The sequence below is a fragment of the Xenopus tropicalis genome, chromosome 8, assembly GCF_000004195.4.
Source record: "Xenopus tropicalis strain Nigerian chromosome 8, UCB_Xtro_10.0, whole genome shotgun sequence".
In the NCBI taxonomy this organism is placed as follows: domain Eukaryota; kingdom Metazoa; phylum Chordata; class Amphibia; order Anura; family Pipidae; genus Xenopus; species Xenopus tropicalis.
In genome coordinates, this window is record NC_030684.2 from 31,053,938 (window position 1) to 31,070,177 (window position 16,240).

General features: G+C 44.0%; 1 protein-coding gene across 3 annotated transcripts in view; it reads right to left on the bottom strand.

Moving 5' to 3' along the window:
• LOC101732742 overlaps nucleotides 1-16,240 on the bottom strand; it is a 147,657-nt gene that overhangs the window by 15,540 nt on the left and 115,877 nt on the right. For 2 of the 3 annotated variants that reach the window (XR_004219904.1, XR_004219903.1), the window contains one exon: nucleotides 13,492-13,617. The exons of the other annotated variant lie outside the window; for it this stretch is intronic. The gene's annotated coding sequence lies outside the window, so the exon portion shown is untranslated. Of the gene's footprint in view, nucleotides 1-13,491; nucleotides 13,618-16,240 lie in introns of those variants that run through there. 3 annotated transcript variants of the gene reach the window in all.

Sequence of the window (16,240 nt, forward strand, 5' to 3'; positions counted from 1 at the left end):
ATGAATCAGAGGAAGAGTTAGATTATGACGTAAGTGGAAAAGAACTAAATCTGCAACAAATATATTAAGAAAATCCCGATATTGATTGACTTTGAACGTAAAATGTGTTTTTGTGTAATTGTTTTTGTCTTTTTCTCTTACCAAGGAGGAATCTGATGAAGAAGAACTTGTTTATGAAGAAATTTATGAAGAAGTTTATGAAGAACTGTATGAAGAAGTTTATGGTTCTTATGAATTAGAGGAAGACTGTGACGTAAGTGGAAAAGAACTGAATCAGCAACAAATATAATAAGAAAATCCCGATAATGAATGCCTTTGAATGTAAAATGTGTTTTTGTGTAATTGTATTTGTCTTTTTCTCTCAACAAGGAGGAACCTGAGGAAGTAGAACTGTATGAAGAATTTTATGGTTCTTATGAATTAGAGGAAGAGGTCGATTATGACGTAAGTGGAAAAGAACTAAATCTGCAACAAATATAATAAGAAAATCCCGATATTGATTGACTTTGAATGTAAAATGTGTTTTTGTGTAATTGTATTTGTCTTTTTCTCTTAACAAGGAGGAATCTGATGAAGAACTTGTTTATGAAGAAGTTTATGAAGAAGTTTATGAAGAAGTTTATGAAGAAGAAGTTTATGGTTCTGATGAATCAGAGGAAGACTATGGCGTAAGTTGAAAAGAACTAAATCTGCAACAAATGTAATAAGAAAATCCCTTAGGATTTTCAATCAGACTCTTTTAACAAGGAAGCTCAAGGGGAAATAACGGCCAAGTGGCTGTGATGATGGCCACATTTGAGATTTCAGGTTTTTTGGGGATTTAAAAAATTCAAATGCTAATAAATCTGCCCCTCAGGGTGCTTTTAGGGCATTTTAATATCCAGGTGTAGGTGTTTAATTACTAGGGGTAATTACTACATAAATGTGGAGATATGCTAAATGGCTAGCTGAAATTACACCTATTATCTCACATTCATTTGTAGTTTCCTAGAATTGACTTTGTTAAACCAAAGATCTGCTCCGTAGCTAATATTATAACATTCTTCCCTTAGGTGCAAAACAACTGCATAAGACGAGTTATTAGAGACTAAGACCAACAATCTGCCCAAAGGAATTTCTATGATAGAATATTAACAGATCCAATGAAGAACGTATAAGCGCCAAAAAGGAATCTACCCCAGGCAGGATCTGTTACCAACCTGAAACTTGGCTCCTTCGATATGTTCCCAAAAGAAAAGGGAAGGGATGGAAAGGGTTGGGAACATCTGGAGCCAAAATGCATCTACTTAATGCTATGAACCAGTTGTGTTCAGAGAGGAGTTCCAGTGACAACTCTCAAACACTTATCTGCCTGATATTTTTGGATGTATATGTACTGTACATGTATATTATATTTTGCTTGAGAAAATGTATATTTTATAATAAAAGTTTTATAAAAAAGAGAAACAAACTACAAAAATAAGGGTTTCTTTTTAATGAGAATTTTAATTTGGTGGCAGTGGACGAGTGTGGATATAATAGTGCAAATAGGGAAAGGAGGGATCTCTTTCTCTCTGTAACATAGTAATAGGTAACTTAAAGGTCCCCTTTATGCAAAAATTGGGATATGGTTAATGTTTTGGTAAATGCATATTCTTAAAATGTGAGCTCAGAAATCCCCCAAATCTTAATAAAGTAAATTGCTGGTGGGAAAGCATACGTGGGTCTTGCTTTTCCAAAGTCGCCCGCAGTTTCCTTGTAAACAAAATGCTGCGTATGGTTTCCCACTAGTGGGTTACTTTATTGTCGATGGGAAACAGTCTGGGGTGGATTTGTTGCCCCAGTAGCCCAGATTTAACCCCGGATGACAAATCTCCCCACATGCCATTAGCCTTAAGTGCCGGGCATTCTATGTGGGGCAATTTGTGCTAGTGGTGTAACAACAACAGGGCTGCAAAATGCTCCTCAGAGGGGCCCGGCACGCACACAGCAGCCCCTGCCCGGCCCTCCATCCCCCCACGCTCATGCTGGCTGGGGATGGGGGATTTCTAACAACTATAGAGAAAACAGACCCCTATCCCACAGGCCCCCCCACATGCATGGGGTCTGCATCCTCTATAGCAGGGATCCTCAAACTATGGCCTGGTTAATTTACCCAGCCCCCTGCTGCGTCCTCACCCCTGGCAGCGGAGAGAGAGGACTCAGCGGGGAGCGGGACAGGGGAGCTGAGAGGGAGGACAGACGGTGCTGGCAGAGAGAGGACTCATCATTGAGTGGGAGGGGGAGCTGGGAAGACAGACGGAGCGGAGGGAGCTGGAAGAGGGAGGACTCAGTGGGCAGCGAGAGGGAGTGCGGGGGCAGTGGGGGGGGGTGGGGAGTGGTCTGTGGAAGAGAGAGGACGCAGCGGGTAGCGGGAGGGGGAGCTGGAAGAGAGAGAATGCAGGAGTGGCCCATAGTTTGCCCCCAACAGTCTGAGGGACCATGGACTTGCCCCTTGCTTAAGAAGTTTGAGGACCCCTGTTCTATAGTTACCCCACTGGCTCGATGCCTCTGTATTTTTTTCAGAGGGTCTAAAGTTCAATAAAAATCGAGAAAACTTCCTAAACCCTCTCCCAAGCACTTGGATTGTTTTGTATTGAGCAGTGACTGCTAATGCAAAGCTGAAATTTCTATTTGGCCTTATACCCCCTTTACTTATACTGAGAGGAACAACTCACTTAGCAACTTAGGGACGTCTTATACTTAGCACTAGCCAATGGGGCAGTTATGTTGAATGAGCAAAATGATTGATATAGAACAATTTGCTTCCTCCATCTATTGCAGTTGTGGAACAACAGTTCCAAGGTGCATACCTCTGTTGTGGATGTGAGCGAGTTGCCACTTTAGAGGCTCGCGTTAGAGCTCTAGAGGAACAAGTTGCAACACTGCGTTCTATTGACAATCTTGAAAGAAGTCTCTTGCTAACTGAACAAGAACTAGCGGGGTCAGATAGTATGGGGGAGGGGAGCAAGGAAAGGATGATAGGGCAGTAAGCTGGGTGACAGTTAGGAAATCGAGTGTGGGGAAAAGAAAAAGGGAGGCTGCTCCAGGGTTTGCGCATCCCAACAGATTTGCCAGATTGTGTGAAGAAGATGGGAGTGTGAACTCTGGACTGGCGGTTCTAGATGAGGCTGATCTCTCTAACAGCCGGGAGACCAGTTTCTCTAGTAGTGGTGGGGAGGAGAGCAGAGCTAGGCCTAAACAGATGGTGGTTATAGGGGATTCGATCATTAGGAAAGTGGACAGGGTAATCTGTCGAGCGGATCGCTTCAACCGGACAGTTTGCTGTCTTCCTGGTGCCAGGGTTCGGCATGTGGTTGATCGGGTCGACACATTATTGGGAGGGGCTGGGCATGACCCGGCTGTCTTGGTACATATCGGTACTAACGACAAAATGAACGGTAGGTGGGGGACCTTAAAGAGTGAGTTCAGGGATCTAGGCTCTAAAATTAAGCAAAGGTCCTCCAATGTCATTTTTTCGGAAATTTTGCCGGTGCCGCGTGCTAGTTTAGGGAGACAGCGGGAGCTTAGGGAGCTAAATCCGTGGCTAAAGTCTTGGTGTAGGAAGGAAGGGTTTGGGTTCCTAGAGCACTGGGCTGACTTTTCTTTGGGGTACAATCTATACAGCCCTGACGGATTGCACCTCAATGGAAGGGGGTCTACTGTGCTAGGGGAGAGAATGGTTAAGAGGCTGGAGGAGTGTTTAAACTAGACAAGGGGGGGGTGGGTGAGCTAGATTCTTATGGGAGAGCTAGTGTAGATGGGGCAGTGGGACCAGTAAAGGGTTGTGGGGGAGGAGTGAGGGGGGCATATAGTTTATCAGATAAGGAGCTTCCATTGTTACAAGGGAAACAGACTAATTTTCACCTTAGCTCTAACTGTCCTTTAGCTAATGTAAGCATCAGAGGGAGAAGTAATAATCTCCGCTGCATGCTGGCTAATGCGCGTAGCTTGTCGGGAAAAATAGGGGAGTTGCAGGCTATTGCATGTATTGAAAATTATGATTTAATTGGTATCACTGAGACCTGGTGGGATGATAAATGCGACTGGGCTGTGAATTTAAATGGTTATACGCTTTTTAGGAGGGACAGAGGGATTAAAAAGGGTGGAGGGGTTTGTCTTTATGTAAAGTCAGATTTAAAGCCATGTAATAAAGACATTACCAATGAAAACGTTGAATCTCTTTGGGTAGAAATTTCAGTAGGGCTGAAGGTCACAAAGAAAATGATCATTGGTGTATGTTATAAACCACCCCGTATAGATGAGGGGGATGAGTCCCAGCTACTTTTGCGAATGGAGGAGGCTTCAAAATTGGGTCAAGTTGTTATTATGGGGGACTTTAATTATCCAGACATTGACTGGAGTAATGGGGTGGCTAAGTCAGAAACAGCTAGTAGGTTTGTAAATATGCTAAATGACAACTTTTTATTTCAGGCGGTTCAAGAACCTACTCGGAATGAGTCTATTTTGGACCTGGTAATATCTAATAATACTGAACTCATCTCTAACATTTGTGTGGGTGAGCATTTGGGGAACAGTGATCACAACATGGTCTCCTTTGAGATAATGCTGCAGAGACAGCTCTATAAGGGAGTAACTAAAACGCTCAATTTTAGACGTGCAGACTTTGCCAGTATAAGGGCATCTCTGCAATGTGTCAACTGGGAAAGGCTTTTCATGGGGTTAGACACAGAAGGAAAATGGAACATCTTTAAAACATTGCTTTGTAGGTATACACAACAGTATATCCCCCTTGTAAGCAAGGAGAGGCATCGCAAAGCAAAACCTTTATGGCTGAATAAAAGAGTAAAGGTCGAGGTTGGTAAGAAAAAACGTGCATCAGGTACAAGGAAGCAAATAAAGCAGCAAAAAAGCTATCAGGCAAGCTAAAATAGAGATGGAAAGGGATATTGCAGCTAGGAGTAAAAAGAATCCAAAATTATTTTTTAATTATGTGAATAGTAAAAAAATTAAGCAAGAAGGGGTGGGAACCTTATTATCACGGGGGGGTACGTTGGTTGATGAGAATGGGGAAAAAGCAGAAATTTTGAACTCTTATTTTTCATCTGTCTATACATCTGAGGAGCCAGATAATGAAGGCTTCCCTTGTAATATGCCCAGTGCTAGTAATTTAGCTACTGACGCGTGGGTCACTCAGGAGGAAATTCAAAATAGACTTGAACATGTAAAGGTAAACAAAGGTCCAGGGCCGGATGGGATTCATCCCAGGGTATTAAATGAGCTGAGCGCTGTGATTGCCAAACCTCTTCACTTAATTTTTCAGGATTCGTTGAGGTCTGGCATGGTGCCGAGAGACTGGCGGATTGCTAATGTGGTGCCGTTATTTAAAAAGGGATCTCGTTCTCAGCCTGAAAACTATAGGCCTGTTAGTCTGACATCAGTAGTAGGAAAGCTTCTGGAAGGGGTAATAAGGGATAGGATAGTTGAATACATTGCAGTTCACAATACTATTAGTTTGTGCCAGCATGGTTTTATGCGTAACAGATCTTGCCAGACTAATTTAGTCGCCTTTTATGAGGAGGTGAGCAGGAACCTTGATGCTGGAATGGCAGTTGATGTCATCTACTTAGATTTTGCTAAAGCGTTTGATACAGTACCTCACAGAAGGTTAATGATCAAATTGAGGAATACTGGCCTAGAACATAATATTTGTAATTGGATAGAGAACTGGCTGAAGGATAGAGTACAAAGAGTGGTTGTAAATGGAACATTTTCTAATTGGGCCAGTGTGGTTAGTGGAGTACCGCAGGGGTCAGTCCTTGGGCCTTTGCTTTTTAACTTGTTTATTAATGACCTGGAGGGGGGCATAGACAGTACTGTTTCTATTTTTGCTGATGACACTAAATTGTGCAAAACTATAAGTTCCATGCAGGATGCTGCCGCTTTGCAGAGCAATTTGACAAAATTGGAAAACTGGGCAGCAAACTGGAAAATGAGGTTCAATGTTGACAAGTGCAAAGTTATGCACTTTGGTAGAAATAATATAAACGCAAACTATCTACTGAATGGTAGTGTGTTGGGGGTTTCCTTAATGGAGAAGGATCTAGGGGTTTTTGTAGATCACAAGTTGTCCAATTCCAGGCAGTGTCATTCTGTGGCTACTACAGCAAATAAAGTGCTGTCTTGTATAAAAAAGGGCATTGACTCAAGGGATGAGAACATAATTTTGCCCCTTTATAGGTCCCTGGTAAGGCCTCACCTTGAGTATGCAGTGCAGTTTTGGGCTCCAGTCCTTAAGAAGGATATTAATGAGCTGGAGAGAGTGCAGAGACGTGCAACTAAACTGGTTAAGGGGATGGAAGATTTAAGCTATGAGGTTAGACTGTCAGGGTTGGGGTTGTTTTCTCTGGAAGAGAGGCGCTTGCGAGGGGACATGATTACTCTGTACAAGTACATTAGAGGGGATTATAGGCAGTTGGGGGATGTTCTTTTTTCCCATAAAAACAATCAGCGCACCAGAGGTCACCCCTATAGATTAGAGGAACGGAGCTTCCATTTGAAGCAGCGTAGGGGTTCCTCACGGTGAGGGCAGTGAGGTTGGGGAATGCCCTTCCTAGTGATGTGGTAATGGCAGATTCTGTTAATGCCTTTAAGAGGGGCCTGGATGAGTTTTTGAACAATCAGAATATCCAAGGCTATTGTGATACTAATATCTACAGTTAGTATTACTGGTTGTATATATATAGTTTATGTATGTGAGTGTATAGATTGGTTAGTATAGGTTGTGTGCTGGGTTGAACTTGATGGACAATGGTCTTTTTTCAACCCTTATGTAACTATGTAAACTATGTAACAGTTACACTCTGTACCCCTGATACCAATCTTGCCTTACTATACTCACTATCCACAGTTACACTCTGTACCCCTGATACCATCTTGCCTTATACTCATACACAGTTCACTCTGTACCCACAGTAACACTATGTCTGTACCATCATTGCTTACTATACTCCTATCCACAGTTACACTCTGTACCCTGATACATCTGCCTTACTATACTCACTATGTTACACTCCCTGATACCATCTTGCCTTACATAAACTCACTTATCCCACAGTTACACTCTGTACCCCTGATACATCTTGCTTACTCATATCATATTGCTACATACCTGATTATCTTGCCTTACTATACTCTATCCACAGTTCACTCTGTACCCTACATCTTGCCTTATATACTCCTATCCAAGTTACACTCTGTACCCTGTCCCCTTATAACTCACTATCCCAGTTACACTCTGTACCCCTGATACATCTTCCTTACATACCACTTCCACAGCCTGTTGATACCTATTGCTACTATCTCACTATCCCACAGTTAACTCTGTACCCTGATACCATCTTGCTTACTATACTCACTATCCCAGTTAACTCTATCCCTGACCATCTTGCCTTTATACTCACTATCCAGTTACCTGTACCTGATACCATCTTGCCTTACTATACTCACTATCCCACAGTTACACTCTGTACCCCTGATACCATCTTGCCTTACTATACTCACTATCCCACAGTTACACTCTGTAACCCTGACATCATCTTGTCTTACTATACTTAAGAGGTCATATGACTTAATTGGTACCTAATGTGGTTAATATGTACCTAATGGGGCTATAAAACATACAGGGAGCCATAGATACAGAAATGAGGGCAACCAACCTACTATATACTGTAAGTATCTACTGTACTGTAATGATTGGAAGGAAGTAGAATATTGCTTTGCTCCAAAGGCCACAATGCAACAGCATGGCTAAAGCCTCTTCAGCAGCTCCGTATTATAATTATTCTTATTCTCTATTGCCGAACAGTCCCTCACTCTGCTGTGCTGTAACTATGCTAACTGTTCAGCAATAGCAACTAAGGATAATGAGAATACGGAGCTGCTGAAGCACAGATGGGTCAGTGAGCTCTAAAGAGAAATATGTGAGCCATAATGCGTCCCCGCTCCCACTTTAATATGCCTTTCCCAGTGCCCCCTGTTTCTCACCCCAATGGGCTATGTGCCCAAAACCACATAGCCAGTATATATGCAGTGCCAACATCATGTATAATTCCCACAGGGCACACAGCCAGTATTTATGCAGTGCAAACATCATGTATAATGCCCACAGAGCACACAGCCAGTATATATGCAGCGCCAACATCATGTATAATGCCCACAGGACACACAGCTGGTATATATGCAGCGCCAACATCATGTATAATGCACACAAGGCACAAAGCCAGTATATATGCAGTGCCAACAGCATGTATAATGCCCACAGGGCAATCAGCTAGTATATATGCAGTGCCAACATCATGTATAATGCCCACAGGGCACACAGCCAGTATATATGCAGTGCCAACATCATGTATAATGCCCACAGGGCACACAGCCAGTATATATTCAGCGCCAACATCATGTATAATGCACACAGGGAACAAAGCCAGTATATATGAAGAGCCAACATCATGTATAATGCCCACAGGGCACACAGTTAGTATATATGCAGTGCCAACATCATGTATAATGCCCACAGGACACACAGCTGGTATGTATGCAGCGCCAACATCATGTATAATGCACACAAGGCACAAAGCCAGTATATATGCAGTGCCAACAGCATGTATAATGCCCACAGGGCACACAGCTAGTATATATGCAGTGCCAACATCATGTATAATGCCCACAGGGAACACAGCCAGTATATATGCAGTGCCAACATCATGTATAATGCCCACAGGGCACACAACCTGTATATATGCAGCGCCAACATTATGTATAATGCCCACAGGGAACACAGCCAGTATATATGCAGCGCCAACATCATGTATAATGCCCACAGGGCACACAGCCAGTATATATGCAGCGCCAACATCATGTATAATACCCACAGGGAACACAGCCAGTATATATGCAGCGCCAACATCATGTATAATGCCCACAGGGAAGAGCCGGAACACAGCCAGTGTAAATATGCAGCGTCAACACCCTGTATAATGCCCACAGGGAACACAGCCAGTGTAAATATGCAGCGTCAACACCCTGTATAATGCCCACAGGGCACACAGCCAGTATATATGCAGCGCCAACATCATGTATAATGCCCACAGGGCACACAGCCAGTATATGCAGCGCCAACATCATGTATAATACCCACAGGGAACACAGCCAGTATATATGCAGCGCCAACATCATGTATAATGCCCACAGGGAACACAGCCAGTGTAAATATGCAGCGTCAACACCCTGTATAATGCCCACAGGGAACACAGCCAGTGTAAATATGCAGCGTCAACACCCTGTATAATGCCCACAGGGAACACAGCCAGTGTAAATATGCAGCGTCAACACCCTGTATAATGCCCACAGGGCACACAGTCAGTATATATGCAGCGCCAACATCATGTATAATACCCACAGGGCACACAGCCAGTATATATGCAGCGCCAACATCATGTATAATGCCCACAGGGAACACAGCCAGTGTAAATATGCAGCGCCAACATCATGTATAATGCCCACAGGGAACACAGCCAGTATATATGCAGTGCCAACATCATGTATAATGCCCACAGGGCACACAACCTGTATATATGCAGCGCCAACATTATGTATAATGCCCCAGGGAACAGCAGGAATGCAGGTCAACCCTAAATGCCCAGGGCACAGCCAGTATATATGCAGCGCCAACATCATGTATAATGCCCACAGGGAACACAACCTGTATATATGCAGCGCCAACATCATGTATAATGCCCACAGGGCACACAACCTGTATATATGCAGCGCCAACATTATGTATAATGCCCAAAGGGAACACAGCCAGTATATATGCAGCGCCAACATCATGTATAATGCCCACAGGGCACACAGCCAGAATATATGCAGTGCCAACATCATGTATAATGCCCACAGGGCACACAGCCAGAATATATGCAGCACCAACATCATGTATAATGCCCACAGGGCACACAGTCAGTATATATGCAGCGCCAACATCATGTATAATGCCCACAGGGCACACAGCCAGTATATTTGCAGCGCCAACATCATGTATAATGCCCACAGGGCACACAGCCAGTATATATGCAGCACCAACATCATGTATAATGCCCACAGGGAACACAGCCAGTATATATGCAGTGCCAACATCATGTATAATGCCCACAGGGAACACAGCCAGAATATATGCAGCGCCAACATCATGTATAATGCCCACAGGGCACACAGCCAGTATATATGCAGCGCCAACATCATGTATAATGCCCACAGGGCACACAGCCAGTATATATGCAGCGCCAACATCATGTATAATGCCCACAGGGAACACAGCCAGTATATATGCAGTGCCAACATTGTGTAAATATGCAGTGCTAACACCATTATAATGCCCACAGGGCACACAGCCAGTATATATGCAGCGCCAACATCATGTATAATGCCCACAGGGCAAACAGCCAGAATATAAGCAGCGTCAACACCATGTATAATGCCCACAGGGCATACAGCCAGTATATATGCAGTGCCAACATCATGTATAATGCCCACAGGGCACACAGCCAGTATATATGCAGCGCCAACATCATGTATAATGCCCACAGGGCACACAGCCAGTATATATGCAGCACCAACATCATGTATAATGCCCACAGGGAACACAGCCAGTATATATGCAGTGCCAACATCATGTATAATGCCCACAGGGAACACAGCCAGAATATATGCAGCGCCAACATCATGTATAATGCCCACAGGGCACACAGCCAGTATATATGCAGCGCCAACATCATGTATAATGCCCACAGGGCACACAGCCAGTATATATGCAGCGCCAACATCATGTATAATGCCCACAGGGAACACAGCCAGTATATATGCAGTGCCAACATCGTGTAAATATGCAGTGCTAACACCATTTATAATGCCCACAGGGCACACAGCCAGTATATATGCAGCGCCAACATCATGTATAATGCCCACAGGGCAAACAGCCAGAATATAAGCAGCGTCAACACCATGTATAATGCCCACAGGGCATACAGCCAGTATATATGCAGTGCCAACATCATGTATAATGCCCACAGGGCACACAGCCAGTATATATGCAGTGCCAACATCATGTATAATGCCCACAGGGCACACAGCCTGTATATATGCAGCGCCAACATTATGTATATTGCCCACAGGGAACACAGCCAGTGTAAATATGCAGTGCTAACACCATGTATAATGCCCACAGGGCACAAAGCCTGTATATATGCAGTGCCAACATAATGTATAATGCCCACAGGGCAAACAACCTGTATATATGCAGCGCCAACATTATGTATATTGCCCACAGGGAACACAGCCAGTGTAAATATGCAGTGCTAACACCATGTATAATGCCCACAGGGCACACAGCCAGTATATATGCAGTGCCAACATCATGTATAATGCCCACAGGGCACACAGCCAGTATATATGCAGTGCCAACATCATGTATAATGCCCACAGGCCACACAGCCAGAATATATGCAGCGTCAACACCATGTATAATGCCCACAGGGCACACAGCCAGTATATATGCAGTGCCAACATCATGTATAATGCCCACAGGGCACACAGCCGGTATATATGCAGCGCCAACATCATGTATAATGCCTACAGGGCACACAGTCAGTATATATGCAGTGCCAGCATCATATAATATAATAAGTATAATAATAAAGTATAATGCCCAAATAATACATTATGCCAACAGAAAGCAAAGTAAAAACACATGTACATTTCATGGCTGATGCCCTTGAATATATAGTGAAGGGAAAAGAAGAGCAAGTTGGTGGCACAGTGGCACTTTGGGGCTGGGAAAGAAGCGTGACAGAGAAAGAAGGTTACGTTTGGTGGGAGAGGTGGAAGGGAGTTATCAGAATAGCGGTCAGGGAAACAGTGAGTTTATAGGGAGGGCACTGGAGATTTAGAGAGAAGGTGGCATCAAGGGGTTAATAGTGCCATGTCTGGGGGCAGAGGCAAAAGAGGCTTTGTAAATGTGTAGCAGGAAATGATAAACTATTAATGGGTTAGGGCACCGGCACACAGGGCGTTTTCTTACCCACGATAAACTGAGATACCGCGGGCGAAGAAACGTCCCTAGTTCCCTTCTCACAGGCAATAATGGAAATCGCCGGTGGGGAAACCTACAATGCGCTTCCGCTTTCCTAAGTTGCCTCGCGGGGAATCTTTGGGCGACTTGAGAAACCGGAAGCAGCGCGTACGTTTCCCCCCAGTGATTTACATTATTGCCAATGGGAAAGCATTTTCAGGAGAGCAGTCGCCGGCGGTAGCGCAGATGCGGGCGACTAATCTCCTAGTGTGCCATCATCCTTACCAGGGAGTTGGTAGGGGGCAGAGGCAGAGGGGGCTGAAGAGAGACAGCAGGGAGCAAACACACTGCTAAGGGTTAATATAGAGGGATTTCTCTCCATACTCACCCCCTGCAGCTCCTCTCTGATCCTCCTTCTCTCCTGCTCATGGTATGTGCCCCCACCTGTATAGTCTGGCCAGAAATGGGCCCCTACCCTGATGTACCGCTCCATTAACTCCACACATGCTGGAAAGATCCTTGGAAAATGGGCAATAAACATTCCATTAACTCCACACATGCTGGTACGATCCTTGGAAAAAGGGCAATAAACATTCCATTAACTCCACACATGCTGGTACGATCCTTGGAAAAAGGGCAATAAACATTCCATTAACTCCACACATGCCGGTACGATACTTGGTAAAAGGGCAATTAGCATTCCATTAACTCCACACATGCCGGTACGATCCTTGGAAAAAGGGCAATTAGCATTCCTTTAACTCCACACATGCCGGTACGATCCTTGGAAAAAGGGCAATTAGCATTCCATTAACTCCACACATGCTGGTACGATCCTTGGAAAAAGGGCAATAAACATTCCATTAACTCCACACATGCTGGTACGATCCTTGGAAAAAGGGCAATTAGCATTCCATTAACCCCACACATGCCGGTACGATCCTTGGAAAAGGGGCAATTAGCATTCCATTAACTCCACACATGCTGGAAAGATCCTTGGAAAATGGGCAATAAACATTCCATTAACTCCACACATGCTGGTACAATCCTTGGAAAAAGGGCAATAAACATTCCATTAACTCCACACATGCCGGTACGATCCTTGGAAAAAGGGCAATAAACATTCCATTAACTCCACACATGCCGGTACGATCCTTGGAAAAAGGGCAATTAGCATTCCATTAACTCCACACATGCTGGTACGATCCTTGGAAAAAGGGCAATTAGCATTCCATTAACTCCACACATGCCGGTACGATCCTTGGAAAAAAGGCAATTAGCATTCCATTAACTCCACACATGCCGGTACGATCCTTGGAAAAAGGGCAATAAACATTCCATTAACTCCACACATGCCGGTACGATCCTTGGAAAAAGGGCAATAAGCATTCCATTAACTCCACACATGCCGGTACGATCCTTGGAAAAAGGGCAATTAGCATTCCATTAACTCCACACATGCCATATTGTTGCTGGAAAATGGGGAATACGCAGTCCATTAACTCCAGAAATGCCTGGAAGATTGGGAAATGGGAAATGAACACTTTGTTAACACCACACAAAATACACTAATTATACACACAGTGAGAAGCAGTGAGAACCATAGCTTAAAACCCATTAAATACACTGATCTCTGAAACCCCAGACCCCTTACCCTTCCAAAAAGCAGGTCTCCTGTAGGCTGCCTTATGTTGTACCTGAAGATCTCAGCATGATAGAGTTTAGAAAGAGTTCAGAAATCTTTTGTGTTGCCAAATGTTCTCAGTAGCCCCTCCTTGTGGTAGGCATGAGAATAGCACCCAAGCTGGAGAAACCCTGTTCCCTACACACCAATATTACAACTAAAAAAGTAAAAATTTGTCAAATGCTAATTCTTGACATGCAGACGTGATGTTTTTTCGCATACAACTATTTTTTATTCTCATTCCAAGCACATTAAAGTCAATGAGTGGTTTTTCTGATTCCTACCGCCAACTTTTTTTGCTGTGCAACTTTTTTCACACTCAAATCAGTCAATGGGCATTTTTTTCTCAATTTTACTATCGTGCCTTTTTTTTCACGCACTTTATTTTTTAACACAACTATTTTCTCCAAATATATCAAAATCATTGTTATTTTTGTTGTGGTCAGTTTTTTCCCCAGTTTAACGAAAAATTTTACCAATTACGAAATGTATAATTTCACTGTGAATCCATGCCTAACGAATAAATTTGCTCATCACTAGTGCCAATACCTTTCTTTAGATGGGAGCTCCTTTGGGTCGGGCCCTCTATAGCTATTGTACTTGTTATAGGTCGGTTTGTATGGTTTCTTGTATGTTTAATGTATACATGCATTTATTGTACAACCCTGCAGAATATATTGGCGGTTTACAAATACATGTTAATAATACTTAATGCCCCCAAAACATGTAGGGTTAACAAAAAACAGAGCTATTTCCCATTTGCTCTGTTGCCAGGGTGCAGCAGCCAGCAGAATGAAGGTTCCCATTACACACCTTTACTTTAGGCGCTGTAACGAAATTGTTTCCCCGCCGCCTAGTATCATTTATGAAAAACCACCACGACAACTGACCCCTCCCCAACAGCAAAGTTTAATGCCTACCTACACCAGTGCCGGGCACCTTGCCCCTCCCCTGCGTGTGTTAATTTGCACATTTTTGTTCATTTACGGTGCGTGAATAAACCAGTATGTGCATAGGTGCAGTCACAGGGCCCAGGGGTAAAGGGGCGACAAAAGAGATACATTCCTAGTGCCCCCACACCATTGCACCCTCGGCACGTGCCTCTCCGCCTACCCCTAGTTCCAGCCCTGATCTGTTTCATCTACAGGGGTCCTACACATGGTAACAGGCACATTACAATGCCTTCAGTGTCCACCCCACCATCTCAGTGTGTATGACCCCCATATAAACAAACTTTGGCCACCTGAGGGCCACAGCAGATGGAAACACAATGTACTGGGGCTACCTCAGTCAACACAATAGTCCGGCAATTACCAACTGGTAAGGCAGGGAGAAAAAGCTGAGCAAATTCCGACAACTAAAGTTGGAGGCAGACTCGGTGGGAGGGGGGTGCACAAATAGATATTGGGATAAAAGCCATAGTGAAGAGACTGACCAACAAGATAAAGAAAAGAGGGAAATGACACAAGGGACAATTTAATACAAGGTATGTAGAATGGTTGGGGGTAGAGTCAGACTGGGCCAGCGAGGCACTGGGAGAAAACTCTGTGGGCCCCGCCACAGCGGACACATTGCTTGGTCTGTGAGTAGATCTAATTGTAGGAGGTGCTGCAGCGGCAAAGAAGGAAGCGGTGCAACTGGGAGGAATGGGGGTATACGCAGGTACAAGTCCCTCTAACGTGCCGGGCTAAACAGAAGTGAACCAAGGTAAATCAGGCTGAATCCCCTAAATATGAATGCCAGGGCGCTACTGGGCAGTTTGATACCCGGTATGCATAGCATTACATAAGGATCTGGCTTGTAGAGACTTAAATATCACAAAAGTGCATACAAATAGCCATGTAATAGTCACATTTTCAGCATATTATGCTGGGTAAAACCACAAATAAAATGTTGACTCAAGAAAACCTTATATTTTAGGACAGTAAATCCTAAATGGGTAAATAGTTTTTTGTTTTTTACTAAGAATTAATGAGTCACAAGGTTTCCCTAAAATTAACAGCTTTGACAAAATACCTGAAAATCAGCACAAAGCTTGCATGTTCCAGCACCCTATCTCCCTCATCATCAGGTGCCAAGATAAATCATCCTAAAAACCAATGCCAGGGGGAAACCGAACAATTTGATGCCCAGTGTGCATAGAATTACCAAAGTATCAGATCTATAGAAACTCCAAAATCAAAAGAGCGCAGTCCTTCTGTCCTTCTCCCCATCATCCACACACTTTGTATCCCACCTGAGCAACACTTTACTAACTGCCCCAACCAAATACTCCTCCCCATCCCCCCACACACTTTGTATCCCACCTGAGTAACACTTTACCCCTGCCCCAACCAAATACTCCTCCCCATCACCCACACACTTTGTATCCCACCTGAGTAACACTTTACTAACTGCCCCAACCAAATACTCCTCCCCATCCCCCACACACTTTGTATCCCACCTGAGCAACT